We start from the raw sequence: 15,959 nt of genomic DNA on the forward strand, positions 1-15,959 counted from the left end.
GTTCCTCACCCAAGCAGCCATTATTTAAGTGTAACTCTTGACGGAGAGTATTGGCAAATTACTCAACTCAGAGCCAAATCCGATCTTGCCCTCACCCAACATCCAAAATGCACACTTACAGCAGGGGTTGCTGGATAGGAACCCTGATTGATTTTCCACTCTATATTCTGCAATTTTTCTGGGGTTTCCGTGGATCTTCTGCCAAGATTATGGCGGATGACCAGGGGAGCCCTCGTGGAAATCATACCCCAACTTGTTTACAACAAGGTGCGGATCGCCAAAATATTTCTAACACTCAAGTATCTTTTAAAAGATGATAATCAAACAGTGAAATATGTTCCTGCAATTCATGCACTTGACATTTTCATGAGTCTAGTTCATTTTAAGCCCTCAAGGAAAACAACTGATGGTAAAAAGTTATTCATTTAGTTAAAGCAAATAGGATGCATCAGTTTCAACTGTACTGTGCCCCTCTAATGTCTTTTTACACCAAGCAGTCTGCAATTAAAATGCCAGTGTATGATCAACAGTTCTTAATTGCATGCCTCTTATGTGTGTAATACTTCTTACAAACTTCTCAACATTTTGCCTTCTGTCCTATTGGGGATGTTTTGAAATGCCCATCATTCCTTAGGTCAGATGTAATAGGCATTTGAAAATATGCCTTTGTCCCCCCTCTCCTATTAGAACTTCTCAGTGCTATTTGGTTAAATACCTTTCTAGCAGATCAAAAAGACCACATGCATGTAAAACAGATATGTTAATTCTGTGAGATAAGGCCGTTATTGCAGGCTATTAACTCAGCAGCAAGTCTAAAAAAAGTATGTGCTGCTGGGTAGTAATCTTCTTGAACAAACAAAATCTTCTCCCCCATTCATTTCTCCAGCACTAATTTTCAGTTAAGAGTAACTTAGGCTTCCCTGATTGATCATATGGTAAATATGCTGCACAGTGTAAAACTGAGCAACGTGGACCAGGTTTGAATGGAACAAAAGAGTAAGCTATTCCTTTTTATAAACAACTATGTTTGATTAGGTTCAGTATACCTCTACACACTAAGCACCTCGGACCTATGTGTCAAATATGTAACTCAGCTGTTAAATAATGGTTCCTTTTAACATTTATTACACTCTACTGTGTCCTTCAAGTTTCTTTTCCTGCAAACAAATGGCTTGAGACTAATTTGTTGCTATGTACAAAGCTATAGATCAACATTAACAGGTCAAATATACACTCCTGACAAGAGCAAAAACGACTTTGGAAAAATATCACTCATCTTTATGTATGAATCATGTTTTATATGGAGTGTCACTATAATAGGAAAATAGGAATGTACAGGACCGGAAAAGGCCATTGAAGTTCATGTGGCTGGTCCCAGAGTTCAAACAAATACCATCTTGTACTCAATCCCTTGTATTTCTTTCTCCAAAAAACTATCCAAATCTGTCTAAAGTGAATGACATTACCCACCTCCACTGTTTCCCTGAACAATCTGCTTCTTAGCAACTGTTTTTTTTAAACAATCAAACTATTATAATCAATCTTAATAGTCTTTTGTCTTTTCTTGGCTCATTTGGGGGGTAGATATATTTCTTTAATTAGTATGTGCTGTTAATATTACCAATATTTTTTTTTAAATTGTTCTCACGATATGGGCAATGCCAGCATTTATTGCCTAACCCTAGTTACCCAGAGAAGGTGACTGTAGGCCTTCTTCCTGACAAGCCATTGTTTGCAACTGTGTGGCTTGCTAAGTCACTTCAGAGGGCATTAAGCAAGCGTCAACCATATAGTTTGGGATTGAGTTACATGTATGCCAGACTGGGTAGGGGTGGCAGGTTCTCTCCCTTGAAGGATATTAGTGAATCAGTTGTGTTTTTAAAACAATCAATAGCTTTTGTGGTCATTTTTTCTGGTGTTAGACTACAAATTATCAGGGATACTGACTTGAGGTTTGCTAGTGAGGCAGAGCTGAATTAATACAGTTGAAATGAGAAAATAGCCAAAGCACCCTGAGTTAATTAATACAGCAGCTGATGTAAATTCTGCTCCCTTACTCTATCATTCTCCAGAACTACACAAAAGTAAGTGCTCCTAATTATATAATCAACCTTAGTTTAAAAAAATATTAAAAATCAACAGACATACACTAACTCAGTTGAAGCATTCATCTAACCAAGAATACTGCTAGTAGGCAGGAGCCCTCAAACTCCATTCCCCAATCCAACCCAACTCCAGAGTCCAGGAAAAATCAAACTACTTCAGCCCATAAACCTGCATTGCTCCTACTGCAAAAGCAATCACACCAAGAAACCTTAATGTATCAATGCACTCCTCTCTCAAGCACCATGTAACCAAAATCTACAGTGCATTCATAAATTATATACACTAATGAAGTGTAGTTTATAACAGAAGCTTATTGTTAAAGACTTATCACAGCACCACCTGTACTGAGCAGCTTCTTCAAATTGCCTTTGCTCCTGACCTCTCACCTCAGTTAGCCAGCTATTTAGACAGGTGTTCCTTTCCTCTTGCCTCCAGCCTATTATTGGAGTCCTTGATCAGACTGCACTAATGTCAGATTTAAAATACGGAATGGATTAATACACTACAGTGTAAACTCTTGAAAATAAATGTTAAAAAATGGACAGATTCCTAATTGAACAGGGAGTGGAGGTGGAGGAAAGTGATGAAGGACATATTTGCAGGTCCTGAAAAAGTACCTGAATGACAGGATCGGTTGAATAGGTTGAAAACTTTTTCTCATTCCCACCATCTCATGCACTTTAACGTTTTAGGAAGTTAATGCTAGCTTGATGCAAGCTATTTCTAAAAGGGGTGCTGATGATGACTTCAACAGTCTTCATGGGAACCATTTACATTCTAGTACTCTCCTTTCTGAACATACAGCTGTAAGTCTTGTGATACATTTCTCTTTTTTTAAATCTCTTTTACATCCCTGCCACTCTAATTTACTTCAGCCAGAATACATGGATGTCATGGGTCACAGATATCTGTACTGCCAGTCTGAATGCTGTAGTGTATTTAACTGACAGAAGGTATGCTTCTACAAGACTTAGTAGGGTTTGGATTTTTGCATTCAGTCACTCCCCTGGCACAGACTCACCCTCTGAAAGGTCCTTACACCTGGAAATCCAATTACTACTGCAGACCTAAGAGGCCACCAGCTGCAGGACCTTCTGGTTCCTGTCCAAAAAGAGCAGTCAGAAAATCTCCAAACTTGAAGTAGGTAACCAGTATCTGTAAAGAAAAGGTTTCCCAACTCTGTCTTCTTGCTGCCCGCCCCCTCATACATCCTGATCTAAATGGGGCTAAGCACAGTGCCGAAAGCCCCTCCATATAGGCACCCACCTGGTTGTCTGACAACAACAAAAATGAGGCAGGAGGGCTAATTACACCCCACCATTATATCTGAATGCCAATGCTTGCTTGGAGAGTGACTGCTGCAACCCTGCGCTGCCCTCAAGAGATCTCCAGGAAATCCCTGGCCAGCATAATGTAATTTCTCTGGAGAGAGTGCAGAGAAGATTTACAAGAATGTTGCCAGGGCTTGAAAATTGCAGCTATGAGGAGAGATTGGATAGGCTGGGGTTGTTTTCCTTGGAGCAGAGGAGACTGAGGGGTGACTTGATTGAGGTGTACAAAATTATGAGGGGACCAGATAGAGTTGACAGGGAGTACCTGTTTCCCCTAGCGGAGAGTTCAAGAAATAGAGGACATAGATTTAAGCTGATTGGCGGAAGGATTAGAGGGTACATGAGGAAGAACTTGAAATTCGCTGCCCGAATTGGTGGTAGAGGCAGGGACCATCAACTCTTTTAAAAAGTATCTGGACCTGCACCTAAAGTGCTGTAAGTTGCAGGGCTATGGACCAGGTGCTGGAAGGTGAGATTAGAATGGGCACCTGGTTGTTCTTCGAGCCGGTGCAGACACGATGGGCTGAATGGCCCCCTTCTGTGCTGTATCTTTTCTATGGTTCTATGGTTCTATAACAGGTCAGAGACCTGGCATAATAGGTGTCTGCCCCATTTTCCTCTGCTTTGTTTCCCAGCATTCCCTGGTCATAGATGGGAGAAAAATAGCCCCTAAGACCTCTGGCGAGCTTTTCCTCATTCCTGACTGAAACCTTTCACAGTCCTGAACTCCACCATCTAGTGGTAGAGCTAAGAACCAGCAAAATTCCGAATGGAATTGCCTGGGTTTTTGATACAAACTCAAAATCTTGTCTCATAGGTTAGGGAGTTTACTATGAGCATAACTGCCAATTGTTAGACTTTACAATGAGACAAGTCAAAGAAATATAATATTGAGAATGCTTCATCGTACTTATTTTCAGAACATGGATTTTATTCTCTAAAACCGCAGTAGTTCACAATACATTTATCAGCATTTTGGCACAAGCAGGACAATTTCACTTAATTTCTTCCCAAATTTGAGCTTGCTGTACAAAAAAAGGATGCCAAAAATTCCATATATTTAGTATAGAACAAATCTAAGTTTGGTTTTGGCAGTCACTCTTAAGGCTATCGTGCTTATATATTGTATGTACACTTAAAATTTAAAAGCCCCTTGGATTTATATCAAAGCACAGATTCTAGTATGAGTTAGTGCTGAGGTGACACATTAAACACTCTACAACAATGGTAAAAGAATACACTTCTAGTGAGGTAAGATGTTTACGTATTGTCCCAACGTGTTTGATAGATAGAGATGCTTGATCTTATAGAACGCCTTGTCACATCATCAAAATGTCATAAAGCTTGACACACAATGGATTACTTTTTGAAGTGCAGTGATCGTTATTACGTAGGCTAACAAGCAATCTTTTAATACCAGCAATGTCCCATAAACAGCAACGAGATGAATGACCAGATTGGAGTTGATTTCTCTGTAATATATTTAAATATTTAAAATTAAGTTATATTGAAATGTTACTCCAAATTATAATTATTTTATATTAAATAAAGTTTCATATTTTTAATATAAAGTGACATTAAACTTTGGGCTAGAAATTGAGATGTCTAGCATCCGAGGCGCTACACGGTCTCCTGATCATCCAAGATGGTTTCTTGGATGCGCACGCAGATGTGCGCCGGGTGCCATCTTGATAAAGGGTTTAGCACGTGTGCAAATAACGAATGCCGGCAGCATGCAAAGTAGGGAGAATATGCGTTTGATCAGTGTGCAACGCTGATTTAAAGTGATAGACACAATTTTGGGACTTAACGCTCCACTCAACGCACTGTCTTAACCACAACCATCTAAACATATTTTAGAATGCCTGGAGGTCCCCCCACCTGCGCTATTTAAAGGGACCATGCAGGATTTACAGGTTAGTTGCTGGATTATTGCTTCTGGCTGCTGATACATTTCTACCTGTTTTTGGAGGTCTCCTATACTTGAATACTAGGACAAGGGGACATAGCATAACATTTAGAGCCAGGACGTGCAGGAATGAAGTTAGGAAACGCTTCTACACGTAAAGGGTGGGAGAAGTTTGGAACGCTCTTCTGCAGACGGCAGTTGATGCTAGCTCAATTGTGAATTTTAAATCTGAGGTTGATAGATTTCTGTGAACCAAGGATATTAAGGGATATGGGGCCAAGGCGGGTATATGGAGTTAGGTCACAGATCAACCATGATCTTAATGAATGGCGGAACAGGCTCGAGGGCTAAATACCACTGCCACTTGCTGCCTCCTGTTATCCACCACCTTCTCCAGCAAAAAAGTGAGAAGTGTGACTGGGTGATCTACTTGTCATGGTTGAATAGCTGCCAGTATGTGTGGCCTGTGAGTTGTGGGTGTGTGGCTTGCAACAGTGGTAATGTGTGAGGGTGAGAAGAAGCATCTGATTGGAAAAGTTGAGTACTGATTGAAAGAGTTTGTTGGGAGGTGGGTGATGGGGGGTGTAGTGTGTGGAGCAGTGGATGTGGCGAATGGTGCAGTTGATAGGCAATGTCACTTGACAGTTGACCTCACTCACTTTGACCATGTCAAATCATTGAACTTCTTCCTGCATTGCATCCATGTTTGTGGTGCTATGCACCTAGCATTGACTGTGTCCCCTACTGCCTCCGACTGCCTTTTGAGCATATGTCTGGAGGGCATCTTGCCCCCCACACCCCCCTCCCAACGTGGATATAGGAAGCCTCTCCTTCTGTCCACAACTTGCACCAAGGCCCCTAGTGCATCAGCAGAGAACTTTGGTGCACGTACTCTCGCAGGCCTGGTACCAACTTGGACCAGCAGATTGGTGAGATCTGGCATGCCGCTTGGAGGATGTGGGATTTAGTGGTGCGCAACCTTTATTTAATGTTTTAACATAACTCAACAGTTTGTAAACATAGGGACGGATCACGGTACCCATGCCCGGTTTATGAACTAATCCAATTTAACCCCCTCAAACTTTACATTTGTTCATTTCCTGCAGGTTACCTCTTTTGTATACTTAAGATTGGTGGTAGATTAGATGCAACTACATTTATTAATAAAATAATAACAGTAAATAAATCACAACAGGAAGAAAACAAAAGTTGCAATCCTGTAATGATTGAATAAGGCAAGCACTCTTTAATCTTAAGTAGTGAACATTGCTAATGCCTCTCAAGACTGGCCTCTCAAGGTACATGAAAGCAGCATTAGGTAAGTCATCTTCTGATTTTTCTTCCATTCCTTAGGATGAAGCTGTGGCACCTTCCTCAACGTTGCCTTCCAACGCCTTAGCTGTAGTCTGTCCAAATGGAAAATCAGAGGAGGTGGAGGAACTGGGAGGAGGAAGCACATGCTACCATTCCATGGAAATGACTTTTTTCTTCATTAGAGGCTCTATATCAATACAAATTGTTGCCATCGTTGTTAAAAGTATGTTAACGTGCTGTTCGCTGCATCTCCTAGTCGTAATGATCGTCCCATTTACAACACAAATGCCTAACTCACATGGGGCGATATTAATGCTGCCCACCCAGCAGAAAGGCAGTTAAAATTGCCCAGGAGACTTGCCCTCTGACGTCCTGCTTTTTGCCCCAATTTTAACTGAGCTAGACCAGAAGAAACCAGAAGAGGTAAGTTTTTAAAAACTCCATTTTACTTTCCTTGAAGGACCCGTAGGAGCAGGAGTACAAAACAAAACAAAAAAAAACAACCAACACACGTCCAACACACACCCACCCCATACCTACACACACACACACCTTCTTATGTGTTTGTTATGTTTTAAATATTATTTCTAGCTGTATGCACCATCATGAGTGAAGAAGGAATATTGTGATTGAAAACAGTTTGAAGAAATTATTAAGCAATTTGACTGGTCAAATGATGGTACTTGCTGGTTTGTCAATTATAGTTTGAAAAACAATTCACCAATTTGATTGCTTAGTTTTCGTTTGCTTACTACTTCCTCGTTTGTATATTTTGCTACTTTCTGATTCATTCATATTTATTTTGTCACTCAGATATTTGATCATTTAATAGATGTGATGTTTTGAGCCATTCAGAATTTTTTACCCTACAGGTATGTGATGCTTTAGATGTGTGATTTCCCAAAAGATCATGTTTTCAGGTGTGATGCTGTGGATGCATGTTACATTCAAGATTTTAAATTATGTAGATAGATATTTACCAAAACAGAGTGGAAAAGGTGGCACCTTTTATTATAGTTCTTTATAGCTGTTCAATTTTTAAAACAGAATTTTTGTGGAAATATGTCTCAGTTCTATATCTGCCCTAAGGAAAACACCTACATTTATAGCTGCCAGGAAATATCAATGAACGGGGAGAAATATGTGCTATGTGCTATGAGTTTTGATTTATGTTGAATATTATCATTTTTATAACAATTGTTATACACTTGAGTAAAAGCTTGCAAGAAATGTGCCTTTAACTCCTCTCCCTTACAAACTTTGGAGTTCTGGTTGGTGTCCACACAAAGCAAAGAACCAGAAAGAAAGCCAGGGAGAACTGCTTTAAAAAACATGGCACTAAACTGATTGTCTGAAGGTGCATTCTTAGCATTAGCCTACACCTTTGTAATGAAGCATTTTTAAGATGTTTTTGAAAGATCGGAGTGGATTCAATATAAATGCAAGTCTATTTTTTCTGCTTTTATTTCTGGTAGTTTTCCAGCTACAGTTCTTTTCAATTATCCATGGTGCCCTGATCATTACCCACTCATTAATGATCCAAAGTCAATTAAAAGAAAAGGCTGTAAAATGTGTATTAATAGTTCATTCATAAACACAGAGATGGAGATATTCTCTTACATCAAAAGAATGTAACGCCTAGGATAATATCAATAAGCCATCTGTTAATTACTTAATAAGTTTTGGTTTGTCTTTTAAAAATGTAATGCGTTTTTTACAGACTACTAAACTTAAAATCAAGGACCTAGAAATTTGCCATGCAGCACCCATTTTCGGACGCAGAACAGGCTCTGAAGTCTCCAATATGGCAGTCAGGAAGCGCACACTCATTACGAGCTGGAAATCCTACCCGTCATATTGGTAAAGGCCAGAAAATCAGTGGGCAGTGCCGACACCTGAAACAGGCATTAGGACCTTTTCAGGCCCAACGCCTGTTTGAGGCCCCCACTGCAAGCTTGGTTTGCCCTGAGGCAGGAAAATGCGGTCTCATCGGCGGTCCTTAATAGGGACTACCTATTGGGCCGCAACTAACAAGGTAAGTTTATAAAATAAAATTACCTGTATGTGGAAGACGGGTGCAAGCAGGAGTGCTCCTCCCAACCCCACATTCAAAGAACGCAGGCCGATGCCAGCCACCTCGCCTCCCTTCCCCTCTGATCAGTGCCACTACCTTCCCCCTGCCACCCCTTCCTCCTGACCTGGTCACCCCCTTCCCCATGGGACTACGTACCATTTATTTAAAGGAAGACTTTAGTAATTTAAGCTACCTGAAAAGTCTCAAATTAAACAAACTCGAGCAAAATTGGATCTTGTTTTGCCTGTTTCTTAGACATGAAATGGGGGCAAAGATCCAATTTCTGGGGCTATGTCCAGCACCCTAAGGGTGCCTTAAACTGATGTTAGGCCCCTTGCATATGCTGATGAGAGGCCTAACGCAAGGTTAAGGACCCCTACTATAACTACAACTTGTATTTATATAGCATAGTATAGCATTTAACATAGTAAAACGTCCCAAGGCACATCACAGGAATGATTTTCAAACAAATTTGACACCGAGCCACATAAAGAGATATTAGAACATGTGACCAAAAGCTTGGTCAAAGAGGTAGATTTTAAGGAGCGTCTTAAAGGAGGAGAGAGAGGTAGCGAGGTGGAGAGGTTTGGGAAGGAAATTCCAGAGCTTAGGGCCAAGGCAGCTGAAGGCACGGTTGCCAATGGTGGAGCGATTAAAATCAGGGATGCACAAGAGGCAAGAATTGGATGAGCGCAGAGATCTTGGAGGGTTGTAGGGCTGGAGGAGGTTACAGAGATAGGGAGGGGCAACCCCTCACTGAAATTGGTCAGCAACTGAGCAAAGCATATGCCAGGCATGCTCTGGATATATTATATCCATACAATATACACACCGTGCACACAATTTACACACTCTACATACAACATAGACAATGACAAAGAAGTGTTTTTATGGGTTTGAGCTAAGAATTAAAAATATCAAGGAAGAGCAGAGATTTTATTTTACTTTAATCAATTATTTTGAACTCATGAATTTAAATGCATTCACCTGTCCCATTATTTTTCAGTCTAAGTGAGAGCAGTGAGAAAACTGGCATAAATCCAGGAAATTTGCAATCGCCACTGACTAACTTGGGGGTGGGGAGGGCGGAGCTATGATAATCATTGCAGATTCAGCGAGGGTATTGGCAGATCGACACTAAAGTCCCAGAAAATTATGTTGCGACATAAATAGCGGCAAAACTCTCTTACATAATAATTTCCTGGGACTGTTACAATGTAAATTGGACCCAACGCTGTAGATGTGCCATTCCAATGATGCAAGTCTCCAAGAAATTCTGGGCCAGAGTTTAGTGCAGCAGTTTCAGCTATTTGTTATTTTCTATTTTCTGGAGGAGATGCTGTGTCATTGCTACTGTTTCTTTCTCTTATGTTTAATAATTTTTTTGGGCAATTAAAGCCTAAGTCATGGTCTAGTGTGCTGTTAATCTGCCACCTTCTTAAGTCTAGGAAGATCACACGAGGGCATATGATGAAATTAGTAAGCTGAAAAAAACTGTCATGTGTTCGAACTCTGGGCATGCTGCAAATTTACCTGGTTATCCAAACAAATGAAAGTACTGTCTGGGAGCAAAAGCTCGTCCATGGGAATGGTCAATGCTCAACGCAAAAAAATCTAAAGTAAAATAGAGTAATAATACTCCAAAACATAACACCCCCATCACAGCATCCAACTATCTCCAAAATAACTCCCATTTTTTGTCTCCACTACCCTACCAGGAGTCAATTTCAAAGGTTGATCACTCTTTGCTTGAAGAAGGATTTTCTAACATTAGGCCTAAATTTGACTTTAATCAATTACAACCAAACAATAATATTATTAAAGAGATATATGGCACTGCTAATGCCATTTGGGCGGCAATTTGCTGAATCCTACATTTGGATTTGTGTATTAGAAATAATTGAGGCCAGGAAAAATTCCTCTTTGTTTGATCAGAAGAAAAAATGTGCTTTTATATATAGTACCTTAATTCTCATAGAACAAATTATATTGTGAACAGTTGCTGTTATGTGGGTAAACACACCAGCCATTTTTCACATGACAAGATATTTTATCCAGAGGGCATCACTACAAGCAGCAGTCTGGTTTTTCTTTCAGTGGTAATGGTTGAGGGCAATGAGGATATTTGGAGAGCCCACTTTTCTTCTTCAAATAGTGTCATGGGATCTTTATTATCCACCTGAACTGTCAGAGTTCAGTGTTTGATCTGAAGGACAGTATCTCTGATAATGCAACACTCTCTAAGTACCATACTGAAATATCAGCCTAGATTATATGCTCGAGGTTTGGTGTGGGGGCCCCTTTTACAACCTTCTGATTCCGAGGCACAACTGCTTCTGGTTGAGCCAAGCTGACACTCGAAGTACACATGCACCAGAAGCCTTTCTAAAAGATTTATCTTCAGTATTAAATTTCCTACTGGGTACACTTAAGATGCACAGGCATGTTTAAGTACGTATCCACACTCAAATTTTCTATCCTATGATTTACCTATAAGCATACACAATACAAATTTTAGAAATAAGATATGTAGAGAGTAAGATACTATATTTATTTATCCCAACCACAGATTTTGTAGATATGTGTAATGACCTGTAAACATTGGAGTTGGGACTGTGTTTTTCTTAAATGAGCATTTGTGAGACAAATAGACTGCAGTCTGTGTCAAGACTGCAGCCAACTACTGACAGTGATGGAAATTAAATCTGTCCACATCCTCCACCATCATGCTGTTGGCTGGCAAGATCAGTGTCATTTAAAAAGTCAAGTGATTTTGTGAATTTTCCAATGAGCAAACCATGAAATAAATAGCGAACAAGTTTTAAGGTGATTTTGTTAGACATGATTTTAACGAAAATAATTTTGGTAGGAAGAATGAGGCGAGACAATATAAGCTAAATGGTACAATTTTAAATGGGGTGCAGGAACAGAGAGACCTGTACACAATTCTTTGAAGATGGCAGAATAAGTTGAGAAGGCTGTTAAAAAGCATGCAGGATTCTTGGTTTTATAAATAGAGGCATAGAGTAAAAAAGCAAGGAAGTTATGCTAAACCTTTATAAATCACTGGTTAGGCCCCAGTTGGAGTATTGTATCCAAGTCTGGGCACCACATTTTAGGAAGGATGTCAAGGTCTTAGAGAGGGTGCAGAAGAGATTTACTAGAATCGTACCAGGGATGAGGGACTTCAGTTATGTGCAGAGACTGGAGAAGCTGGGGATGTACTCCTTAGAGCAGAGAAGGTTATAAGGAGATTTGATAGAGGTGATCAAAATCATGAAGGGTTTTGATAGAGTAAATAAGGAGAAACTGTTTCCAGTGGCAGAAGGTAACCACAGGACACAGATTTAAGGTAATTGGCAAAAGAACCAGAAGCGACATGAGGGAAAAAAATTTACGCAACGAGTTGTTATGATCTGGACTGCACTGCCTGAAAGAGTGGTGGAAGCAGAATAAATAGCAACTTTCAAAAGGGAATTGGGGAAACATTTGCAGGGCTATGGGGAAAGAGCAGGGGCATAGGCTTAATTGGATAGCTCTTCCATTGGGCCAGCACAGGCATGATGGGCCGACTGGCCTCCTTCTGTGCTGTATCATTCTATGATTCTATGACTCCACAGGTACCAGGCACCCTCCAATACCTTGACCAGGTGACCATGCTTCATGTGTGACCCTAGATACTGAATTTCAGCAGACAATTTTACCATGGTGGGCATCACAGCCAGGCTGACCCTGATCTCACGAAACACCCACATACTTTCCAGCAAGTATCACTGGATAGCAACCAGAAACCAGTAGCCTGGATAATTTTTTTGCCTCGCCTAAGGATGACCTTAATCACATTTGGAAACTAAACTAAAAAATAGTCTCAAAATTACAATAGATTCAACAGCCAGCTCCAAGCTGAGACCCTCAATTTGGGCAAGATACCTTTACCAACTGAACTATTATACTCGTTCATTCTTTAACTGCAACGTCTGCAAATTTTCAGACTGTTGTTCAGGATTAAATTACTGCATTTTCAATCAGTAGGGCAACATAGAACATGAAATTTAAATGGCTGCCTCATTTTGCCAAAGTACGATGTAGAATAAAATCATCCTGGAAGTAAATTAAGGGTAATGATTTTTGTGACCTCAAATAACATCTTTGAATCAATATAAAAATGTGTCAAAATTATAATAGATTCACCTGCCACCACCGTATTGAATACTCTCAATTTGGGCAGGTGAACATTTATCTTGAAAGATGACATAACACCTTTAATAAAGGGGTTGCTTTCATTTGTAGCACAGTATGTAATGCCATGGAGATGTGAGATATGAGTTATGCTTGTCACTCGATTAAGATATTAATCTCATCTGCACCCCTGTGGGCAGGTGTCAAACAGAGTCAGACACCTCCCCACAAGAGAAGGGAAAATCAGAGCAAGAGTTATCACTAGGCCGCTCTCATCCACTTCTTAAAAGATGACTTGGATGCAGTTAATATGTGGCTTGAGGAGCTCAATAGGAGAGAGAGAAAATTATCATTAACATAAAGGATGTAGCTCCCTCAATGGCTCTATGGGAAAAGAGGTGAGCAAACAAGCCAATTAGACCAGAAGATACCAGATTTGATCTCTGGTCAGTGCTGAGTTAGCTGATTTTAATTAGATGGCAGTGGAACCTCACGGTCCCTGGGCTAGCAAGGGAAAAAACAGCCAAGGTCCCCTTTCCTGGTCCTTATCTGGTGACTCTTACACATGTGCAGATGTCAGATGAGGACAGGATTGGGTTTGGCTCTAATGTGCCCCCAACCCCCCAAGTCAATCTAATGCCCTGCCAACACTCCCAGTCTAGGTTCACAATGGGTGAGGTGCTGGAGAGTGCCCAGCCCTCATTGAACCATTATCACAGGAGAAGGCATCACCTTCAGCAAAGAAGGGAGAAAATTGGCAAAAAAAGTTACAGCCCCCTCCAGACACACACACAAAGAAAAATAGTGAAAGTGTTAAAAATAGAAGTAAATGCACAGAATTTGGAATGTTGCCAACAAAATGTCTTACTGTTCATTATAGTCCTGGTTTGACTGGAGTTGACTAAGTAGTTGTGACTAGAAGCTCTCTTTACAGTTTCATCAGCTCATTCTTTTTATTTATCTAGTGACTTCCTTGCAGACTCATTACCACAGGCCTAGACCGATATCCAAAAGACAGGAGGTAGCGACATCATGGAATAAATTAGGGCCTCTTGGAGACCCTAAAAATAAACGCCAGCTGTCATATTACCCATCAGTAGTTTTTGCCTTCACCAGGATAGAAATCAATACCTGCACTTCTGCTACTTATATCATTTTTTTAAGTTACTATTCTGAACACGTTTTCAGCATAATGATAAATAAAATTAAACAGAATTCTGAAGAATCCTAATTCTTTCCTATTTTCTCCAAATCTTGCAGGCAGGGACTGCCCACAGTTTAGACTGCACAACATTACTCTGCGTTCCAACCAGACAGCTGAGGCAAGAATCTGGAGCTGAAAGAGGAAGAGGAGTCTCAGAAAAACAAAGGTTGTCCATTTCCAAGGCTCACTTCTGAATGAGGATTCTTGCGTTAGACTAGGGCTGATTTTAACTTTTGGGCACTGGCGAAAACAGGTGGTAATGGATTAGCCACTCCTCATACACCCCACTCGAAGGCAATGGAAAGGAATATCGGCTGGGATGCATAATGTGCAGGCAATCTGTTATTTTTCACCACCGCCGAAAGATAAAATTAGCACTTAGAATCAGGCCATTCTTTAATAAAATCGCATATCAACATATCAAAAGCAACTGAAACAAGAATGGATATTGCCTTAACTTTACCCTGGTGGTTTCTAAGACTACAGAGAAAACAGGTAAAATTGTACTGGGGTACAAATTAGCAAGTTAGATCAATTAGAAACATAGGTTTCCTGGAACCCAAACCAGCCCTATCTGCTTGCTTTCACATTCACACAAAAAAGAACTTATATTTATATAGTACCTTTCATGTCTTCAGGACCTCCTGAAGCACTTTCCAGCCAATTAATTACTTTTGAAGTGTAGTCACTGCTGTTATGTAGACAAAGTAACCAATTTGCAGAGATCTAGGTCCCCAAGTTAATGGCCAGTTAATCTGTTTTGGTGGTGTTGGTTGAGAGATAAATGTTGGCCAGGAGAACTTCCAGGTCAACATAGTGCCAGGGGACATTTTATGTCCACTTGAATAGGCAGATAATGTCCCAGTTTAACATCACATCCAAAAGACAGCACTTCCTCAGTACTGCACCAAAATGTCAGTCTAGATTATATGCTCAACTCCAACCATGGGGCTTGAACCAAAACCTCCCGACTCCTACCATGGAGCCAACCTGACACTTTGGAGCTGAAAGCAATAAAGCCCAAATTGGTTGCACGATCAGACATTGCAGCTATATCAGTCCTCAGACAGGGATAACAAGGAGCTGAAAACTGGGATAAAGCCTTGGACATGTTGTCCAGGGTAGCTAAACACGTGGGGTTATAAATTAGGCCATGTAGCACCTGTTTTTTGTAGGCACTACACGGCCCTCTAAGGACCCAAAATGGCATCTAGAACCAGGTGATATGTGCAACATCTCGCAGTTTGCAGTGCACTGCTGCTTAAGGGAGGTCACTGAGGCACTGTACGAGCTGCGCAACAGATTCATAACATTCCCGCTTGACAGAGAGAAGCTGAGGGTTTCCTGGAACCCAAACCAGCCCTATCTAACCTATGAGCGAGCACGAGGGTTTGCTTGCGTTGCAGGCTTCCCCATGGTGCAGGGTGCCATTGACTGCATGCATATTGCCATGTGTACTCCACATCTCAACTCGGCCATCTTCATGAACAGAAAGGGGTTCCACTCCCTCAATGTGCAGCTGGTGTGCGATCACACGCAACGCATCAGGCATGTCAGTGCCCGTTCCCCTGGCAGCAGTCACAATGCCTTCGTTATGCGGCAATCCAACATCCCACCTATCTTTCAACCAGCGCGGCAAGTCAAAGGCTGGCTACTAGGTGACAAGGGCTATCCTCTCATGACGTGGTTCAAGACTCAGGTTAGGAACGCACGCACACGTGCAGAGCAGGCCTACAGTGAGAGCCATGCGACCACACGTAACGTCATTGAGCACACCTTAGGGGTCGGCTGCCTGGATCGTTCCGGAGGAGCCCTGCAGTACTCCGCTAAGTGGATGTCGAA

Source organism: Heptranchias perlo, chromosome 29 (genome assembly GCF_035084215.1).
Source record: "Heptranchias perlo isolate sHepPer1 chromosome 29, sHepPer1.hap1, whole genome shotgun sequence".
Taxonomy (NCBI): Eukaryota; Metazoa; Chordata; class Chondrichthyes; order Hexanchiformes; family Hexanchidae; genus Heptranchias; species Heptranchias perlo.